The sequence below is a fragment of the Triticum dicoccoides genome, chromosome 2A (assembly GCF_002162155.2).
Source record: "Triticum dicoccoides isolate Atlit2015 ecotype Zavitan chromosome 2A, WEW_v2.0, whole genome shotgun sequence".
NCBI lineage: Eukaryota > Viridiplantae > Streptophyta > Magnoliopsida > Poales > Poaceae > Triticum > Triticum dicoccoides.
In genome coordinates, this window is record NC_041382.1 from 181,303,218 (window position 1) to 181,325,471 (window position 22,254).

The following is a 22,254-nucleotide window of genomic DNA, read 5'->3' on the forward strand; positions in this document are numbered from 1 at the left end:
AAATAGGAGACTCTCTGCTATGAATATCATGGTGCTACTTTGAAGCACAAGTGTGGTAAAAGGATAGTAGCATTGTCCCTTCTCTCTTTTTCTTTCATTTTTTTACTTGGGCCTTTTCTCTTCTTTTTTTGGCATCTTTTCTTTTTTTCGTCCGGAGTCTCATCCTGACTTGTGGGGGAATCATAGTCTCCATCATCCTTTCCTCACTGGGACAATGCTCTAATAATGATGATCATCACACTTTTATTTTCTTACAACTCAACAATTACAACTCAATACTTAGAAAAAAAATATGACTCTATATGAATGCCTCCGGCGGTGTACCAGGATATGCGATGACTCATGAGTGACATGTATGAAAGAATTATGAACGGTGGCTTTGCCACAAATACGATGTCAACTACATGATCATGCTAAGCTATATGACAATGATGGAGTGTGTCATAATAAATGGAATGGTGGAAAGTTGCATGGCAATATATCTCGGAATGGCTATGGAAATTCCATAATAGTTAGGTATGGTGGTTGTTTTGAGGAAGGTATATGGTGGGTGTATGATACCGGCGAAAGGTGTGCGGTATTAGAGAGGCTAGCAATGATGGAAGGGTGAGGGTGCGTATAATCCATGGACTCAACATTAGTCATAAAGAACTCATATACTTATTGCAAAAATCTACAAGTTATCAAAGCAAAGTATTACGCGCATCCTCCTAGGGGGATAGATTGGTAGGAAAATATCATCGCTCGTCCCCGACCGCCACTCATAAGGAAGATAATCAATAAATAAATCATGCTCCGACTTCATCAGAAACCTTAACACAAGTATTTCTCAAATTCACAACTACTCAACTAGCACAACTTTAATATCACCATCTTAATGTCTCAAAACAATTATCAAGCATCAACTTTTCATAGTATTCAACACACTCATAAGAAAGTTTTATTATTATTCTTGAATACCAAGAATATTAGGATTATTTAAGAAAATTACCATGCTATTTAAGACTCTCATAATAATCTAAGTGAAGCATGAGAGATCAATAGTTTCTATAAAACAAATCCACCACCGTGCTCTAAAAGATATAAGTGAAGTACTAGAGCAAAACTATATAACTCAAAAGATATAAGCGAAGCACATAGAGTATTCTAACAAATTCCAAATCATGTATGGCTCTCTCAAAAGGTGTGTACAGCAAGGATGATTGTGGTAAACTAACAAATAAATACTCAAATAATACAAGACGCTCCAAGCAAAACACATATCATGTGGTGAATAAAAATATAGCTCGAAGTAAAGTTACCGATAGAAGTAGACGAAAGAGGGGATGCCTTCCATGGCATCCCCAAGCTTTGGCTTTTGGGTGTCCTTAGATTATCTTGGGGGTGCCATGGGAATCCCCAATCTTAGGATCTTGCAACTCCTTGTTCCATAATCCATAAAATCTTTACCCAAAACTTGAAAACTTCACAACACAAAATTTAAAGTAGAAAATCTCGTGAGCTCCGTTAGCGAAAGAAAACAAAAGACCACTTCAAGGTACTGTAATGAACTCATTATTTATTTATATTGGTGTTAAACCTACTGTATTCCAACTTCTATATGGTTTATAAACTATTTTACTAGCCATAGATTCATCAAAATAAGCAAACAACACATGAAAAACAGAATCTGTCAAGAACAGAACAGTCTGTAGTAATCTGTATCTAGCGCAAGATATGGAACCCCAAAAATTCTAAAATAAATTTCTGTACGTGAGAAATTTATCTATTAATCATCTTCAAAAAGAATTAACTAAATATCACTTTCCAAATAAAAATGGAAGCAGTTCTCGTGAGCGCTAAAGTTTCTGTTTTTTACAGCAAGATTAACAAGACTTTCCCCAAGTCTTCCCAACGGTTCTACTTGGCACAAACACTAATTAAACACAAAAAACACAATCTAAACAGAGTCTAAATAAATATTTATTACTAAACAGGAGTAAAAAGTAAGGAATAAAAATAAAATTGGGTTGCCTCGCAACAAGCGCTATCGTTTAACGCCTCTAGCTAGGCATAAAAAGCAAGGATAGATCTAGGTATTGCCATCTTTGGTAGGCAATCCATAAGTGGCTCTCATAATAGATTCATAAGGTAATTTAATTTTATTTTTAGGAAAGTGTTCCATGCCTTTTCTTAATGGAAATTGGAATCTAATATTTCCTTCCTTCATATCAATAATTGCACCAATCGTTCTAAGGAAAGGTCTACCAAGAATAATAGGACATGAAGGATTGCAATCTATGTCAAGAACAATAAAATCTATGGGCAGATAATTCCTATTTGCAACAATAAGAACATCATTAATTCTTCCCATAGGTTTCTTAATAGTGGAATCCGCAAGGTGCAAGTTTAGAGAGCAAACATCAAAATCACGGAAACCTAACAAATCACACAAAGTCTTTGGAATCGTGGAAACACTAGCACCCAAATCACATAAAGCATAGAACTCATGATATTTAATTTTAATTATAATAGTTGGTTCCCACTCATCATAAAGTTTTCTAGGGATATAAACTTCCAATTCAAGTTTTTCTTCATAAGATTGCATCAAGGCATCAACGATATGTTTAGTGAACGCTTTCTTTTGACTATAAGCATGAGGAGAATTTAGCACAGATTGCAACAAGGCAATCAATCAAAGATAAATTTTCATAATTAAATTCCTTGAAATCCAAAATAGTGGGTTTAGCAACATCTAGGGTTTTAATTTCTTCAATCCCACTTTCATCAAATTTAGCATCAAGATCTAAAAACTCTGAATTCTTGGAACGCCTTCTAGGTAAAGGTGGATCATATTCAGTCCCATCATTATTAAGATTCATATTGCAAAACAAAGACTTAATAGGGGACACATCAATAACTTTTAGATCTTCATCTTTATTTTCATAGCAACTAGAAGAACACACTCTTATAAAGGCATCTTTCTTAGCACGTATCCTAGCGGTTCTTTCTTTGCACTCATCAATGGAAATTCTCATGGCTTTGAGAGACTCATTGATATCATGCTTAGGTGGAATAGATCTAAGTTTCAAAGAATCAACATCAAGAGAAATTCTATCAACGTTCCTAGCCAACTCATCAATCTTAAGCAATTTTTCTTCAATCAAAGCATTGAAATTCTTTTGCGAAGTAATAAATTATTTAATATTAGATTCAAAATCAGAGGGCATCTTATTATAATTTCCAATAAGAATTGTTGTAGGAATTACCATAATTATTAGAGGGATTACTAGGATAAGGCCTAGGATTAAAGTTTCCTCTATACGCGTTGTTACCAAAATTGTTCCTACCAACAAAATTCACATCCATAGATTCATTATTATTATCAATCAAAGTAGACAAGGGCATATCATTAGGATCAGAAGGAACACTTTTACTAGCAAATAATTTCATAAGTTCATCCATCTTTCCACTCAAAACATTAGTTTCTTCTATCGCATGCACCTTTTTATTAGTAGATCTTTCAGTATGCCATTGAGAATAATTAACCATAATATTATCTAGGAGTTTAGTAGCTTCTCCTAAAGTGATTTCCATAAAAGTGCCTCCCGCGGCCGAATCTAAAAGATTTCTAGAAGAAAAATTCAATCCAGCATAAAAAATTTGTATAATCGTCCACAAATTCAAACCATGAGTAGGGCAATTACGTATCATTAATTTCATCCTCTCCCAAGCTTGTGCAACATGTTCATGATCAAGTTGCTTAAAATTCATAATATCGTTTCTAATGGAGATGATCTTAGCAGGACGAAAATACTTAGAGATAAAAGCATCTTTGCACTTATTCCATGAATCGATACTATTTTTAGGCAAGAGAACCAAGCTTTAGCACGATCTCTAAGCGAAAAAGGAAATAGCTTCAATTTAACAATATCATTATCCACATCTTTCTTCTTTTGCATATCACACAAATCAACGAAGCTATTTAGATGGGTAGCGGCATCTTCACTAGGAAGGCCGGAAAACGGATCTTTCATAACAAGATTCAGCAAAGCAGTATTAATTTCACAAGATTCAGCATCGGTAAGAGGAGCAATCGGAGTGCTAATAAAATCATTGTTGTTGGTATTGGTAAAGTCACACAATTTAGTGTTATCTTGAGCCATCGTGACAAGCAAGCAAACTAACACACAAGCAAACAAAAAGCAAGCGGACAAAAAGAGACAAATAGAGAAAGAGAGGGAGGATAGAGAGAGAGGGCGAATAAAACGGCAAGGGTGAAGTGGGGGAGAGGAAAACGAGAGGCAAATGGAAAATAATGTAACGCGGGAGATAAGGATTGTGATGGGTACTTGGTATGTTGACTTTTGCGTAGACTCCCCGGCAATGGCGCCAGAAATGGCTCGTTGTCGGGAGTCAAATCTTGACTTGCACGAACCTCCCCGGCAACGGCGCCAGAAATCCTTCTTGCTACCTCTTGAGCACTGCGTTGGTTTTTCCCCGAAGAGGAAGGGATGATGCAGCAGAGTAGCATAAGTATTTCCCTCAGTTTTTGAGAACCAAGGTATCAATCCAATAGGAGGCTACGTGCGAGTCCCTCGTACCTGCACAAAACAAATAAATCCTCGCAACCAACGCGATAAGGGGTTGTCAATCCCTACACGGCCACTTACGAGAGTGAGATCTGATAGATATGATAAGATAATATTTTTGGTATTTTTATGATAAAGATGCAAAGTAAAATAAACGCAAAGTAAATAGTAAAGTATTGGAAGATTAATATGATGAAGATAGACCTGGGGGCCATAGGTTTCACTAGTGGCTTCTCTCAAGAGCATAAGTATTCTACGGTGGGTGAACGAATTACTGTTGAACAATTGACAGAATTGATCATAGTTATGAGAATATCTAGGTATGATCATGTATATAGGCATCACGTCCGAGACAAGTAGACTGACTCCTGCCTGCATCTACTACTATTACTCCACTCATCGACCGCTATCCAGCATGCATCTAGAGTATTAAGTTAATGAAAACAGAGTAACGCCTTAAGCAAGATGACATGATGTAGAGAGATAAACTCATGCAATATGATGAAAACCCCATCTTGTTATCCTCGATGGTAACAATACAATACGTGCCTTGCTGCCCCTACTGTCACTGGGAAAGGACACCGCAAGATTGAACCCAAAGCCTAGCACTTCTCCCATTGCAAGAAAGATCAATCTAGTAGGCCAAACCAAACTGATAATTTGAAGAGACTTGCAAAGATAACCAATCATACATAAAAGAATTCAGAGAAGATTCAAATATTATTCATAGATAGACTTGATCATAAACCCATAATTCATCAGTCTCAACAAACACGCCGCAAAAAGAAGATTACATCGAATAGATCTCCACAAGAGAGGGGGAGAACATTGTATTGAGATCCAAAAAGAGAGAAGAAGCCATCTAGCTAATAACTATGGACCCGTAGGTCTGAGGTGAACTACTCACACTTCATCGGAGGGGCTATGGTGATGATGTAGAAGCCCTCTGTGATCGATTCCCCCTCCGACGGAGCTCCGGAACAGGCCCCAAGATGGGATATCGTGGATACAGAAAGTTGTGGTGGTGGAATTAGGGTTTTGGCTCCGTATCTGACCGTTTGGGGGTACATAGGTATATATAGGAGGAAGGAGTACGTCGGTGGAGCAACAGGGGGCCCACGAGGGTGGAGGGTGCGCCGGGGGGGGTAGGCGCACCCCTTACCTCGTGGCCTCCTCTTTTGTGTCTTGACGTAGGGTCCAAGTCTCCTGGGTCTTATTCGTTGAGAAAATCATGTTCTCGAAGGTTTCATTCTATTTGGACTCCGTTTGATATTCCTTCTCTTCGAAACCCTAAAATAGGAAAAAAACAGCAATTCTGGACTGGGCCTCCGGTTAATAGGTTAGTCCCAAAAATAATATAAAAGTGGATAATAAAGCCCAATAATGTCCAAAACAGTAGATAATATAGCATGGAGCAATCAAAAATTATAGATACGTTGGAGACGTATCAGTGAAGCGCAAGGAAGCAGCGGTGCTAGCAGCGGAGCCCGACACCAAATGGGGCAGAGATCGGCCCGAGTCATCCAAGAACAACCGACCGTTCTGTGCCTTCCACAACCTGAACATCCACAACACCAACGACTGCCAAGAGCTCAGAGCCATACGAGAATGATGCTACGGTCGACGCCTCGAGCGCAGTGACCGGGGCTACGGCCGTGGAGGCGGATGTTGGGACGACCTTGGCCTGCGCCAGGAATGGCGCGACAGGCCTCGTGAGGACCGCTGGGAGGACCATCCTCGTGAGGGGGCCTGGAGGGATTGGCCTCATGAGGATCGCCCCCAAAGCAACACCGGTCTTCCCTCATTGCCGCCACCAAGAAGGAACGACGATCATCATCAGGATGAGGGGGCTGGGGGTTTCCAGGAGCTGCGTGCAATCGCCTGCATCTTGGGCAGCGCCCAGGCCCCAGCCTCTCAGTGCATCTTCAAACGGTTCACTCGCGAGGTGAACGCGGTGCTCCCCAAGCTTGAGGTCGTGTGCCCGCTCAAGTGGTCCCAGTGTGCCATCACTTTCAACTCGGCAGATAAGCTCAAGTGCGCGGCCACCACCGGCGTCCTCCCGATGTTGTGTTCCCCAGTCATCAGCAATGTGCAGGTTACAAAGACCCTCATCGACGGCGGTGCAGGGCTCAACGTCCTGTCCGTCGACACATTCGACAACCTCCAAGTGCCATATGAGCAGCTCCAGCCTACCAAACATTTCTCAGGAGTGACCGACGGCTCCACCACACCAATAGGGCAGGTCCGCCTGCCTGTCACCTTTGGCACGCGCGACAACTACCGCACCGAGCTCATCGACTTCGATGTCGCACACATCCGCCTGCCGTACAACGCCATCCTTAGCTATCCAGCCTTGGCAAAGTTCATGGTGGTCACCCACCACGGCTACAACGTCCTCAAGATGCCTGGAAGCGGCGGGGTCATCACGGTCCCATGTGAAGAAAGGGATGCGGTGTTCTCCCTCGAACGCGCCTTCCAAGCTGCAGCAATCGATGACCCCGACAGCAGAAGTGAGGGTCCTCCGGAGGCCAACCCCAAGAAGAAGCAGCTGCGCCGCGCAGGACCTCAGGAGGATGGCTTCGTGGCAGGAGACTCATCAGGATCAGTGTCCGTCCCAGGGGCGCCTCCCTCCATCGCATAGGAAGGCGCGCCCAGCGCCCTCCTCGGGCGGGGCTCGGGGGCTCTCTTCTGGAGGGCCTCAGGCCTTGCCAACCTCGCGAGGGAGGCGCTCGGGCACCACTTGGAGGCGTGCTACGCGACACGTTTTCCTCAGGAGAACACAAGGCAAGGTGTTCCCACCACTCAGGAGTTCATCGCCAAGATCACACAGTAACTGCAAGACGCAAGAGCCATGCGCGGCGACAGCCGCTCACAGGCGCAGCTCACCACCCAGGCGAGGGTGCTGAGCTGCGTGTCTGCATCGACGTCCCAGGGCTCAACAGGGCCGCGTCTCAGGAGCGCTTCTGGCCTTCGCGTGTGGGCCGTTGCGAGGGCCCGCCACACAGCTATGTTCGCATGCCCCTCGGCTTGCCGAACGTGGCGTCGGCCTATCATCGCAACATTCGGCGTGACCTGGCGGCTCGAGAGGCCAGGTACCGCGCCGTCCTGGAGGAAACGGAGACGGTCTTCAGGGAGCCTCCTGAGCCCCCAGAACCTCCCGAGGCTCAGGGCTCCGGCGGCTCATGAGGAGTCATTTCTTCGATGCATGCCTTCATCTGCACCAACTCTTCTTCGTCTACAGAACCAGGTGACATCTTCCAAGCTCGTTTAAGCTGGGAGCGCCCCTTGGGCTGCGTTATTCCCAGGCCGCTGGGTCCGTCCCTGCGGCATGTATCCCTTTTGCTCATGTCTTTAGCTTACCTTGTTGGGGGCGCCCCTCGGGCTGCATCATCCCCAAGCCGCCCGGGCCGGACCCAGTGGCATGTATCTTCCTGCATTTACCCAAGCTGATTTGCCTTCCTTGCTTAACCTGCCTATGATTATCGCCTGCTCGATTACCACACGCCGTGGGTACATTCACCCCGTGCAATTCGCTTGCGCGTTAAAAGGGGGGCTCCTGAGCATCGCGACTCAGGAGCTCTTACTAGCTCTCCAGCCCTCACCCCCTGGCCTTGACCACGGCATCGCGACCTGCCATACCAGTGGTGGTTGAGCTCGCTCGAGGGCCGGGACCTGAGGACATAGAGTACTTGCACCTAACCGCCTTGCAGGAACACACAGTCACCAAGACTCAAGACCAGGCGCAACCCGCCTTGAGGTAGGGCCTTGTGAGCCCCGCGCTAGCTCATGAGTGCCCAGATACACCTCGCAGCCCTGTCGTGCAAGCCACGTATCAGGGCGGGGCTGTACACACCCCGGGGGCTCCTCCCGGAGGGCCCCCCCATCCCACGCACAAGTGGAAGCACCATGCTCTGTGCTAGCCGTCGACACTGCCGAGGAGCGGCTATGCCCGTGCACAAGCGGAAGCACTATGCTTCACGCTGGTGATAAACAACTAAGGGCAGCCCCATGGTCGTACCAACCTCAGGGAGCCCAGAGCTCAGCGTCCGGCCTCACCGCAACGCCTCCCCTCGGGAGAGCCACGCGAGGGGGCTGGGCACGAGGGCTGCGCTCTGGTCACACCCAAGCGCACGCCACCCAACCAGGTCTCCCGGACCTGGGCATCACGCGCCCCTCCCGAGGCCTCGGCGAGGGCAGGTATGGAAATTTTTTGCACGTCAAGGGGGACTCCTGAGCATCGCGACTCAGGAGCCTAACTGGTCATGTAGCCCCTCACTCCTTGGTCCGTCCTGGTCTCCGGTCGGCCCAATGGCGGTTGAGGTATGCGCGGGGCCGGGCCTTGCCGACGTAGAACGTCAATCTATCCTCGTGAACTCTCCCTATAAGTTGTTTGCGTGTCAAGGGGGACTCCTGAGCATCGCGATTCAGGAGCCTAACTGGTCACGTAGCCCCTCACTCCTTGGTCTGTCCTGGTCTCCGGTCGGCCCAATGGCGGTTGAGGTATGCGCGGGGCCGGGCTCTGCCGATGCAGAACACAAAGCAAATAGGAAGGAAATCGCAAAATCTCGAAGCAAATATTACGAACACATTGTCCTCACACATTGTCTTCACGGTATCAAATAAAAAGTCTAAACGCCTCCCCGAGGCCTAATGCATGTTGCAGGAACGAAACAGGAGGGTAGCCGCAGGTCACCCCCGGACACCGTCATCACCTGCGGAAGGCGCTACCTCATGAGCGACGTTGTCTTCACCTTCACCACCAGGTGCAGGATCGGTGACATCACCAGATAGAGGAGTGGAGACAAAGCCATGGAACTTTTTCAGCAAGGCCTCCACCTGACCTTGCACGGCTGCGGCGGCAGCCTCATATTGGTCTTCAGCCACAGGCTCCAGTAGCTCGTCAAGGCAAGTGCTGCCTGCGCCAGCCTTTTGTCAGTTCAGGCAGTTGCCGAGGCAGCATGGGGAAGTGGAGACGCCCACGTCCAATCAACCGCCACGCATCAACCGAGGCCGCAGGCTTTTAGGGCCCGTGGTGCTCCGTACTTGACCCTTGGCTTCGCCGCGAAGCCAAGCCCGAGCGCACCTTGGGACCGGGGGCTACTGTCGGCGTTCTGGGAACGGGGGTCCCCAGACTTGCCTGCCTGCGGCCCGCGGCGTGGCTAAGCCAGCAGGCCGTACGGCCCATCTTCATCAAGAAGGCATCCAAGACCCTCGCGAGGGGCCAAGCCTCACGAGACGGACGACATGAGACCTCCTCTGGAGTGGCCTAGTCGGGCAGGCTCACGAGGAGTGGAGATATCAAGGCAAGGTGAACCTCACGAGGCTCTCGTGACATGAGCCATGACGATCGATACCAGACAGGCGCTAGGCAGGCGCCAGCGCGTGCAACGTCCTTGTTTCCTCTTTGGTGCTAAGGAGGCCAGCACAGGCGAGGAGTACCGAGGCATCATGCAAAGGTTGCCATAACGGTGCAACAAGACCAAGACCAGAAGGACGGCAAGACGGAGGTCATCGTGGAGCCCAAGACGGCGTCACTGCCAGAGCCTTTCGCAGGCGGAGACCACCTTTGTCAGGATGGCTTATACTAGTTGTCCCCCTTCGAATTTGCCCGCTGTTGTTGGCTCCCTTCCCGCTCAATATTTGGGAAGAGGACCAGGGCCTATACAAGTAGAGCTAGCCACCGCCGCGCAGGGGGGACGAAGGAGAACAAGGGACAAGAGCAGAAGGATCGAGCAGTTCATCCAGCGCTCACCCACACAAGTTAGCCAAGCACAAGAACACCTCGACCTGAGGAGGCTGTTCTTCCCCTTGTATTGATCATCATCAGCCCAAGAGGTAATCCACCACCACCACACTGGAGTAGGCTATTACACCACAATGGTGGCCCGAACCAGTATAAATCTTGTGTCTTTCTGTGTTGCGAGTTCGTCGAGTTCGTCCGCGAGATCTTAGCGAGCTAGGGCATAGATCGATGGGAGGAAAAGACTTCGCGCGCACCCCAGTGTTCGAACCTTAAGGGTTTGCCGGAACCCCTCATCCGACAGGAACTATAGCAAGTTCATCTCCATAAGCATAATTCATATTGGCATCTTGGCCAAAAGCATAGCAAGCATCATCAAAAGGGGATATTTCAAAAGAATCAACGGGATCATAGCAATTATCATGGCATTCATCCTTCGGTAAGAATGAAGGGACGTTAAATAATGTATGAGTTGGAGAGTTACTCTCATTAGAAGGGGGGCACAGGTAGCTAATCCGTTCTTCCTCATTTTGTTCTTCGCTCTCCTCATCATTTTTTCATCCAATGAGCTCACAGTTTCATCAATTTCTTCTTTCATAGACTCCTGCAAAATACTAGTCTCTTATCGGACAACGGGGACTTTCTCAATAAATTCATCAATATCATAATTGTATTTATAATTCTCATAGCAATATTTAAGGATAGATAAATTTTCAGGTCTATAAACTGAATCATCAAAATCTTCAAACTCTTTAAACAAAGATTCAATTTCACAAGCACCCTTAAAAGCAACAAATTCTTCTATTCGTTCCACATCATAGTAATCATATATACCATTAGCATAAGAAGCTAAGGTTTTATTGTCATTAAAATTGCATGAAAAGGGAAGGTGTGGAGCCTTCATCCTAGAGCAAAAAGTATAATCATATCTCAAGCATAGTTGCCGAGCATACCAATGCAACATATAAATTTGATCCCATAATAATTTCCCTTTTTGAGTCAAGCGATAATCCCTAAAGTATTCACATTGATCCAACGTGTCTCCCATTATATAATTGAATGGGGTTTTCTCGGGATTATTAAAGTAGTGCATAATATCTTTCACATAATGAGCATCGAAGGCTTTAGGAGGTTCCCCATCTCCATGAGTAGCAAGTAAACCTAATTTTTTTTTGGTATTTCATGTTCCATATCCATAACTAAAGATAGAGAACAACTTAGAACAGAAAATAAAATCCACTTAGTGATAAAGCAAACAAGCACACACGAGAATATTCACCCCACGCTATTGCTCCCCGGCAACGGCGCCAGAAAAAGGTCTTGATAACCCACAAGTATAGGGGATCAATTGTAGCCTCTTTCGGTAAGTAAGAGTGTCGAACCCAACGAGGAGCTAAATGTAGAACAAATATTCCCTCAAGTTCTATCGACCACCGATACAACTCTACGCACGCTTAACGTTCGCATTACCTAGAACAAGTATGAAACTAGAAGTACTTTGTAGGTGTAACGGGATAGGTTTGCAAGAATATAAAGAGCATGTAAATAAAAACTAGGGGCTGTTTTAGGTAAAGAAGCAATAGAGTTAGTATAGTGAGTGTGGAAAAGTGGTGGTAGGAGTTGCGAAATTGTCCCTAAGCAATTGACTACTTTACTAGACCGATAGCAAGTTTTATGTGGTAGAGGCCACTGCTAGCATGTCATCCCTGACTTGGAATTCTATGCACTTATGATTGGAACTATTAGCAAGCATCCGCAACTACTAACGTTCATTAAGGTAAAACTCAACCATACCATTAAGATATATTGGTCCCCCTTCAATCACGTATGCATCAATTTCTATGCTAGGTTGAAGTTTCTGTTCCTCTTGCCCTCCAATACATAGTCCTATCAACATTCAACTAACCCTATGGTGTGATCCACGTGCGCGCTCATATGATGGGCACCAAAGGACAACAACATAACCACAAGCAAATTAAACCAATCATAGCAATTCACCAATTACCGATAGGACAACGAAAATCTACTCGGACATCATAGGATGGCAACACATCATTGGATAATAATATGAAGTATAAAGCACCATATTCAAGTAGAGGGTACATCGGGTTGCGGAAGAGTGGACGGCTGTAGATAGATGGGGGAAGGTGATGAAGACGTTGGTGAAGATGATAGAGGTGTTGGTGTAGATCGTTGTCGCGATGATGGCCCCAGCGGCGTTCCGGCGCCACCGGAAGAGAGGGGGAGAGGGCCCCCCTTCTTCTTATTCTTCTTCCTTGACCTTATCCCTAGATGGGAGAAGGGTTTCCCCTCTGGTCCTTGGCTTCCATGGCATGGGAGGGAAGAGAGCCCCTCCGAGATTGGATCTGTCTCTCTCTGTTTCTGCGTTCTTGATTATGGCCTTTCACCGTTTCTTATATTCCCGAAGATCCGTAACTCCGATTGGGCTGAAATTTTAACACGATTTCTATCCGGATATTGGATTTCTTCCGGAGAAAGAAGGGCACCAAACGCCTTACGGGGTGGACACGATGGCCCAGGGCGCCCCCTGCCTCGTGGCCCCCTCAGGCATCGTCTCGCGTTGATTCTTCTTCCCAAAAATCGCATATATTCCAAAAAAAAGTCTCCGTCAGTTTTTATCCCGTTTGATATGGATTTTCTGCAAAACAAAAAACATGCAACAAACAGGAACTGACACTGGACACTGGATCAATATGTTAGTCCCAAAAATAGTATAAAAAGTTGCCAAAAGTATATGAAAGTTGTATAATATTGACATGGAACAATCAAAAATTATAGATACGATGGAGACGTATCACTCCCATCTGGCTGCAGTGAAATCCGAATTAGAAAATTTGGAGTGTTTATGGAAGGTTCCAAAGAGTCCGCGACATGTGCATATTTTGCAAGGAAACATTGGACGGAGTATTCAGGGATGGTCTAACTAACAAGCACGGGACCTGCCCAAAGTAGGGATCCCTCTCTCTAGAATCTCTCTATATAAACATGTAGGCGCACAGCCAGAGCTCGCCGCCATAGCCACGCGCTACCTTCTCCTAGAATGGGCTCTCCCAACTTGGCTGGACCGACGACGACATGGACAGGGTGTCATGGGCCATCTTCGCCCCCGACGACGAAGCTCACCTCACCTGCCCAAAGTACAAGACATGAGCTAGCCAAAAACCCGTCACCTCAAGGGTGTGCCATGGACGACCACCGTCAAGCCCCCAACAACCATGCATGTAAAGTCCTCGAGGGCCATCGAAGCTCCAAGAAGCCAGATCCAAATAAGAATTGTGCCATTGCTCTCTGCAAAGCCCTGATGGGAGTCTTGCCCTACCACATGCATGGAGAGAATGGACACCCACAACGCTCGGCCTCACTTGGTGCTCCCATGCACGAAATCGTCAAGCCATTGGACGAGCGATTGCAGAAAGTTGAAGGTGCCGAAGGAAGGGCCACGTCATCCCATGCGATCCCATGTGGCCCCTGAGACGCCTTTGTAGAGGGCAAGTGCATGTGTCATGGTTAGGGAGGATAAAATGACGCGGATGCCCGCCAACATCCCCTACCAGCAAAGAGATCATATGATGCCCGCCATCGATGTCGACGTCACCAGCTTATGGCCTGCCACCCTCTCTGCTAGCTTCGACTTCGATAAGCTCCACTTCTTGCTTTACCAGCCTTAGTTTAAACAACTCCAATCCTATCTAATGCACTAACCAAATGACCCACGAGGATGACGACCGAGTCAAAATCATGGCCACATCCAAAATTAAACGGCTCCTCAATTGATTTACTTTTTGAAACACCTCTTCAATTGATTACGAGAGCTCCAAACTTAGGGAGCTTTGTGGATTTAAAGATTCAAAACCAAACATATCCAAGGCGGTGGTTCCTAGTCCCCATGTAGGTCAAGGGATAGCGTGCAAACGCACCCTAAGCACTTCTCTGTTGTGTAACATAGCATAAGGCCGACCCATATACGCGCAAAAGTTTTTTCTTTTGGTGTTTTCTAGCTATTTCATTTACATTTTTCGTATTTTCCTTTTTTGAAATATGGTAATAATTTCTAAATAAGTAACCAAATTTTGCAATTTGGGACATTTTTAAAAGTTACTGAACATTTTTTGAGTTCACGGTCAAATTTTGAAATTGAGGATCATTTCTCAAAGTCAGGAACATTTTTGAACTCGGTATATTTTTGCAATTATTTTTTTATTTGGGAATAATTTTCCAATTTGGAACATTTTTTGAAATCTAGGAACATTTCTCAAAGTCGTGAACATTTTTTTAAATTAATGAAACAATTTTATAAATCTGGATTAGAAAAATAATGGTCATTTTCCCAAAATTTTGTACATTTTTCCAAACTGGCGAACATTTTCAAAGTTGTGAATAATTTTTGAAATCTCTTATCAAATTTGTGAACATTTTTGAAAAAAACTAAAACACAAAAATAAAGAAATAAAAAAAGAATCAGGGGAGCCTCTTCCCGTATATGGCTGGTCGAGCTACCGCTAGGGGGGGACCGGGGCTGTAGGTCGGGGGAATAGGAGGTCTCAACAGGGGGACCTCCTAAATGACACTCTCCGTGTCAAATTGGACTCAATCAAGTCGCATAGGCGCGAGCGACTGGGCCGCCCATTCAGCTATGTGCATCATTCCTTGTTTATCTCATGAACATAGTGTAGCGACCCAGAAGCATTGTAGCCATCCGCAGTATCGTAGCACGAGTTTTTTTGTCAAATAAAACACTTTCAGCAAAATTGATTATGTTTCAAAATGCAAACTTTTCCAAATTTACTCCCATTTTTTCAAAATGTGTATGTTTTCTCAATTTTCTGAACTTTTCTTAAAAACATGCAGATTTTTTTGTAAATTTGAAAAATTCATGAAAGCCCGGATATTTTTCAAATTCATGAACATTTATTGAAAAACACAAACTTTTTTTGTAAATTTTGAAATTTTTTCTAATTCCATAACATTTCTTGAAAATTCATTTTTAGTAAAATTTCAAACATTTTATAATAAATGAAACACATATTTTTTTATTTTTCAAAAACAATTTATAAACATGCACAAAAACTTATTGTATTTTTTGAAAATGGACATTTTTTAAAATTGCAGACATCTTTTTTGAAAACCAAACAATTTTGAGAAAATGTGAAAAAATGGAATTCCAAAAAATCTTTTGAAGTTTAATTTTCTTTGTAAATTTGAGTTTTTTAAATTACGGCCTTTTAAAAAAAGTGACTGAATTTTGATTTCTGAACAATTTTGGAAGATCTTTTGAAAAATGTGTAAAAGAAAAATAGTAGAAAAAGGAAAAGAGAAACAGCCAAAAAATTATTTTGTTGTAAAACAAATAAATAAAGCAACAAAGAAAACCGGAGTAAACTTGTAAAGAAAGAAAACCATTGTTTAAGAACCTTCCGGAAGGTTCCAAAAACCGTTATTCTCGTGAACATACAACACTTTAAATGGGCCGGCCCATATCACTGTCGCTGGGTGATCTCCATTGTGAAGGGACGGCAATTTGACGTAGTGTGCGTCAAATAAAAAATCCCCCTGGAGTTCTCGGTGTTTTCCCTCAAGTTAGGGTTTTACCTCCTCTCGGGGCGACAACGCCGCAGTTGAGTTTCCCCTGTTTCCCTGCCGCCCATCTTCGCCCTGTCGTGTTACCCCAGAGAGATAGGGCGGCCGGCGGGTCGCTGCCTGTTTCTGGAAGGGGCTGCGGGGTGCGGCGGAGCTAGGGTTCCACACAAAACCCGTTTCGAGATTGTCTCTTCGGGTTAGAGATACAAATGGCATCTGAGGGAGTCCCGAGCTCCTCTGGTCTTAGCGAGATGGAGAAGATGATGGAGGATCTTGGCCTGTGCGAGGAGGACCTCGACGATGTCGTCTTCGACGAGAAGGAGGCGCCGCAGGAGGCGGTGAGGTGGATGGCTTTGGCTAGGGTTAACACGAGTAAGACCTATAGTCAGACATGGTTTTTCAGGAACATGCACTCGGCATGAGATGCAGCACGGGATGTGAAGTTCAAACCTCTGGAAGATAATCTCTACATAGTCAAATTTTTGTGCCTTGGGGACTGGGAGAGAGTCATGCATGACGCTCCGTGGAATTTCAGGGGAGATGCGGTGCTCATAATGCCGTATGATGGAGTCACTAAACCATCAACGATCAAGCTGGAAACTATTGACATATGGATTCAAATTCATGATGTGCCTGACCTGTATGCTCACTTAGTTGGTCCTATGGCGAAGAAGGTAGGAGAGGTTCTGTACGCTAAAACGGGCTCCAATGATTTTACTGGAAACTTTTACCGTGTGTGGGTTTGCATCAATGTCCTCAAACCTCTGAAGAATGCAGTATCGATGGTTAGAGATGGACAGAGGCAAATCTACATGGTTAAGTACGAGCGGCTTCCTGACTGGTGTGCCGTGTGTGGTATGTTGGGTCACCTATATAAAGAGCATGGCAATGGAATACACCCCCCTCGGCGTTGGTTTTCAAGGACCTACGTGCTACCTGGTTCATGCGCGCAGGGTGAGGACCTGGTGAGGGCAGTGGACGTCGGGGTGGCTGACGGGGTGGCCGCACTGGTGGTCGCGCCGGTGGCCGGACAAGGGGTGATCTAGGAGCAACCCAAGAGGATTTACGTCAGGACAATGGTGATGGATCAACACCTTTGGCTGATGTGGACATGACTGATCAGAATAGGAAGAGATCCAACCCATCTAGGGAAAACTCCTTGCAGACTCAACAGATAGTGAACGGGGGCCTAAATGGTCAGCACAGCACGCAGACAACATCTAACCAGTTGGCGATCATCCCTCACCTTCCATCGCCGCTCAGCCCTCCACCGAAGAGGGGCCCCAAGAGGAACAAACATGCTGCAGAAGAAAAGGAAGTTGCTTCGAAGTACAATTTGGCGGGCTCCCAGGTGGGGCACCGCCAGGCCCAATGAGTGTCTTCTGTTGGAACTGCTGTGGCGCGGGCAAACCTGCGGCAGTTCGCGAACTTTGTGATTTCGCATTGAAGTTTGCCCCTACCGTACTATGTATTGTCGAGACACAAATTAGTGGAGTACGGGTAGAAGCATTTGCTAGCACTCTAGGGTATGATAACTCCTATGCAATAAGTAGCCAGGGTAGAAGTGGTGGAATTGGCATGTTTTGGAATAATACAATCGATGTTGAGATTTTGGGCGACTCTGTTTATCACATTGATGCAAAAATACAGGTGGCGGGGAAGGATCCATGGAGGCTGACATGCTTTTATGGGGAGGCTCAAACTAGCCAGAGGCACCAAACCTGGGATCTAATGAAAAAATTGGTAGCTTTAAATGATCTGCCTTGGGTCTGTGTGGGAGATTTTAACGAAGTGCTACGTCGGGAAGAACACTAGGGTGTAGCTAATAGAAGTAATGCACAAATCCAAGCTTTTCGGGATGCTATGGATGTTTGCATGTTGATGGATATTGGGTATCGGGGGAGATTCTGGACCTTTGAGAAGAAGGTGGCGGGGGGTTCTTATGCCAGGGTGCGACTGGACAGGGCTTTGACGTCCACTGGTTGGATGGACATGTTCCCAACAGCGACCCTGAAACATCTTACGTCAGCTAGCTCGGATCATGGCCCAATTCTTCTTAACTTTGAACAAGCTCTGCAACAGATGGGAAGCGTGAAGGCCTTCAAATATGAGGTCATGTGGGAGCCACACGAGGACTGGAGAGGAACTATCGAGTCAAGATGGAATGATGTGTCCCCGGGCTATGGCGTAGGATATTTCTGAGACAAGCTTCTCTCTATATCTCAGCAAATAACATCTTGGAGCAGAGATACTTTCGGTAGTGTCCGAAAGGAGATAAAAGAGCTAAAGTCCTCGCTTGAGAGGTTGCGAAGTGATCCAGCCCGCATTGGACCAATGCACATATAGATCAAGATGAATGAAAAGCTTGTGGAGTTGTACCACTGGGAGGAGATGATGTGCCGACAGAGATCAAGACTGGAATGGCTTCAACAGGAGACAGAAACACTAAGTTTTTTCATATGTGGGCTAGTATGAGGAGGAAGAAGAACATGATCAAGGCATTGGATAACTCGCTGGGTGTCCACACCAAAGACCCAGTCGAGCTACGCATCATGGTTCGTGAGTTCTACAAGGCACTGTACACATCAGAGGGTGTTAATGGTGTCGAGGAGGTGTTGCAGCACGTTCCCCAGAAAGTAACCCCGGCGATGAATGATATCTTATCTGCCCCTTATACCAACGAGGAAGTTAAGCATGTGTTATTCTAGATGTTCCCAATTAAGGCCCCAGGTCCTGACGGGTTCCCAGCTCATTTCTATCAGAGGCACTGGGATCTCTGTGGCGAGGAACTTACTAAGGTGGTATTGCGCATCATCAGGGGAGAGGAGAGTGCTGAACACATCAATGCCACGGTGTTGGTATTGATCCCTAAGGTAACAAACCCTACATTACTGTCTCAGTTTAGGCCTATCAGTCTTTGCAATGTGTTGTACAAGATAGCTTCCAAGGTGGTAGCGAACAGAGTGAAACAAATACTTCCTGACATCATCTCAGAAGAATAGTCAGCCTTTGTACCTGGGAGGCTTATTACTGACAAGATTATATGTGCCTATGAGTGTTTGCACTTCATGAAGAGAAATAGATAAAAAAACTAATGGTTTTTGTGCCTTGAAGCTGGATATGATGAAGGCCTACGACAGGCTTGAGTGGGATTATTTACAGGCGATCATGGTGAAACTGGGTTTTGCTCAAGCCTGGGTTGATGTGGTGATGTCCATGGTCAGTTATGTATCTTTTCCAGTCTTATTCAATGGAGAGAAGCTGTAACAGTTCAAACCTACAAGAGGTATAGGACAGGGAGATCCCATCTCCCCCTACCTATTCTTGCTAGCAGCGGAGGGCCTTTCGTGCCTTTAAAAATCTAATTCTCAGTCATCAGTGCTCGGTGGTGTCAAGGTGGCACCGACATCTCCTGCTGTTAGCCACCTTTTGTTTGCGGATGACAACCTGCTGGTTTTTAAGTCTAGTGTGGAGGGTGCAACTAGGGTATCAAACCTGTTGGATATTTATTGTGGAGCCTCGGGACAGAAGGTAAATAATGAAAAATCCTCTATCTTTTTCAGCAAGGGGCGCCCTGTCTCTCAAAGATAGGAGGTAAAGGATGTTCTTAATGTGAAAAATGAGTCCTTGAGTGAAAGGTATCTAGGGATGCCAATGGAGGTTGGTCAGTCAAAGAATGGCACATTCAAATACCTTCGTGATAGGGTATGGGAAAGGATCAAGGGATGGATGGAGAAGCTTTTGTCTGCCGCTGGGAAGGAGGTTTTGATTAAATCAGTAGCACAAGCTATTCTGGTGTTTTCAATGTCTTGCTTTAGATTACCAAGGGGTCTCCGTGAGAGCATAACTTTCACTCATTCGTCAATTCTGGTGGGGCAGCAAACGTGGAAAAAGAAAGCCGTGTTGGGTATCTTGGGATGTTATGACTAATCCTAAAAACTTGAGTGGTCTGGGTTTCCGGGACATGCAACTATTCAACCTAGTTCTGCTGTCACAGCAAGCTTGGCGACTACTTCAAGATCCAGAGTCCTTGAGTGCACGTATGCTGAAAGCAATCTACTTCCCGAACACTACCATTATTGAGGCAGAACTTGGATCATCACCATCTCAGATTTGGCGCTCTATTGTGGATGGGCAAGACACCATGCTGAACGGAATTATTCGGAGGATAGGCGACGAAACTACAACACATATTTGGGAGCATAACTGGCTGCCCAGGGACGGGCTGATGAGGCCTCTTTCTTCAAGGCTTGCAAACCCTCCGCAACATGTTTCGTAACTTATCAACGCCACCACGACATCATGGAGAGAGGATCTAGTGCGGGATGTGTTTGTACCCCTGGATGCTGAAACAATCCTCAAGATCCCTCTATGTACGAGACAGGTTGGTGATTTTTGGGCATGGTCAGAGGATCCTCGAGGCCGATTCTCTGTTTCTTCGGCATACAGGATGATCTCACGCATCAAGGCGAGCAGAGAGGCATGGTTGGAGGAAGGGCATAATGTTTTCAACAGTGCCATCGAGAAGAAGGGATGGCCCTCCATCTGGTCTATGCAAGTCCCTTCAAAACTCAAGGTCTTCACATGGAGGCTGGCTCAACACTCGCTTCCGACGGGGGACGTTCTACACCACCGGAACATGTCGACAACTCATGTGTGTGCACTATGCGGAGTTGAAGATAGCTGGAGACACTCGTTGCTTGAGTGCACCATGGCGAGAAGTGTGCGGGCCTTGAGTAAAGAAGAGCTGGTTCAACACATGTGCGTGAATAGAGATGATAGCGCGAATAGCTGGCTTTTTACTATGAGTGAATCACTACCAGTTGAAGACTTCACAAAATTTATAGTTACTATGTGGGCGATTTGGCATGCACGTCGCAAGGTAATCCATGAGGGGATCTTCCAAACACCTTTTGCTACTCATAGTTTCATTACAGTTTACCTCTCGAAACTCCAACTGTTGAAGAAGCCGATACTGAGACCGGAGCGTGAGCACGCACGCTTACTTCCTGGATCCCACCGACGACCGGACATGTGAAGATCAATGTCGATGTAGCTACTCCTAGAGCGGGAGGGTTTGGTGCTGTGAGCGCTGTTGCACGTAATTCACAAGGAATCTATCAGGGATCTTCTGCAGTAATTTTCAAAAATATTGATGATCTCGAAGTTCTGGAAACTCTAGCGATCAAAGAGGCGTTAGCACTGGCTAATGACCTGTATATTCAGCAAGTTCACGTGGCGTCCGATTGCAAGCAGGCCGTCGAAGCCATTAAAGGAGGAACACTTCATCTTATGCAGCAATTGTGCTGGAAATTAAAGCACAATCTATTTCTTTAGTCTCTTGTTTCTTTAGCCACGAATTTAGAACCTCGAATGTCGAGGCTCACAGACTAGCAAAGCACGCGCTAATGCTCGGGGTTGGCCGCCATGTCTGATTAGGTCACCCTCGAGATATTTTGTTCGTCCCTATAAACTGTGTGACGGGTGAATAAAGCTTTGTTGGTTTGCCTAAAAAAATCCCCCTTTCGGGGCCACTCCAGAAGAGCTCTGTCTGGCGCTCATTAGCGTCCAACAGAGGAGATTTCGCTGAAGGTAGATGCAAATGGGCAGGCCCATTTGAGGTCAGGAACTCAAACACGTAAAAAAACTCACAAAAAACAACTGCGCCAACGAGAGATCGAACTCGTGGCGTCCCTCTCATGAAGTCTAGAACCTAACCAATCAAGCTGAACATTTAAAGTAATCGTTTGGAAGCAGCTTGAGAATTTAAAGTACCAAACATCTTTTTAAATTTTTTGAACAATTCAAGAAAATCGAGAACAAAAAATAGAAAACTGACAAATGTGAATAGTTTTTAAAAACACGAACAATTTTTTAAACTCAATTTTTTCAAATGTGAACAATTATTGAAAATATGAAAAAAAAAAGATGGTTTTTAATATACAATGAACATTTTTGTAATATACATTGAACAATTTTTGAATAAATTCTGAACATTTTTTGGATATACGCTGAACACATTTTAAATATGTATTGAACATTTTCGTATTCTATAGTGAACAAATTATGAATTGTGAACCAAATTTGAAAACCATAAATGATTTCATAAAATATAAAAAATGTAATTTCAAACTTTTTCGAAAACAAAGGATGGAAATAAAAAGGAAAAAGTAATATAAAAAGAGAAGGACAAGAAAAAGAAATAGAAACAAAGAAAGTATAAAATAAGGAAAAAATAAGAAAACCGACAAAGAGAAAAAAGAACCAAAAGAAACCGGTTTGGGAACCTTTTAGAACGTTCCCAAAATCGGTTTGCCTAGCATTGCTTTCACTCGCAAAGTGGGC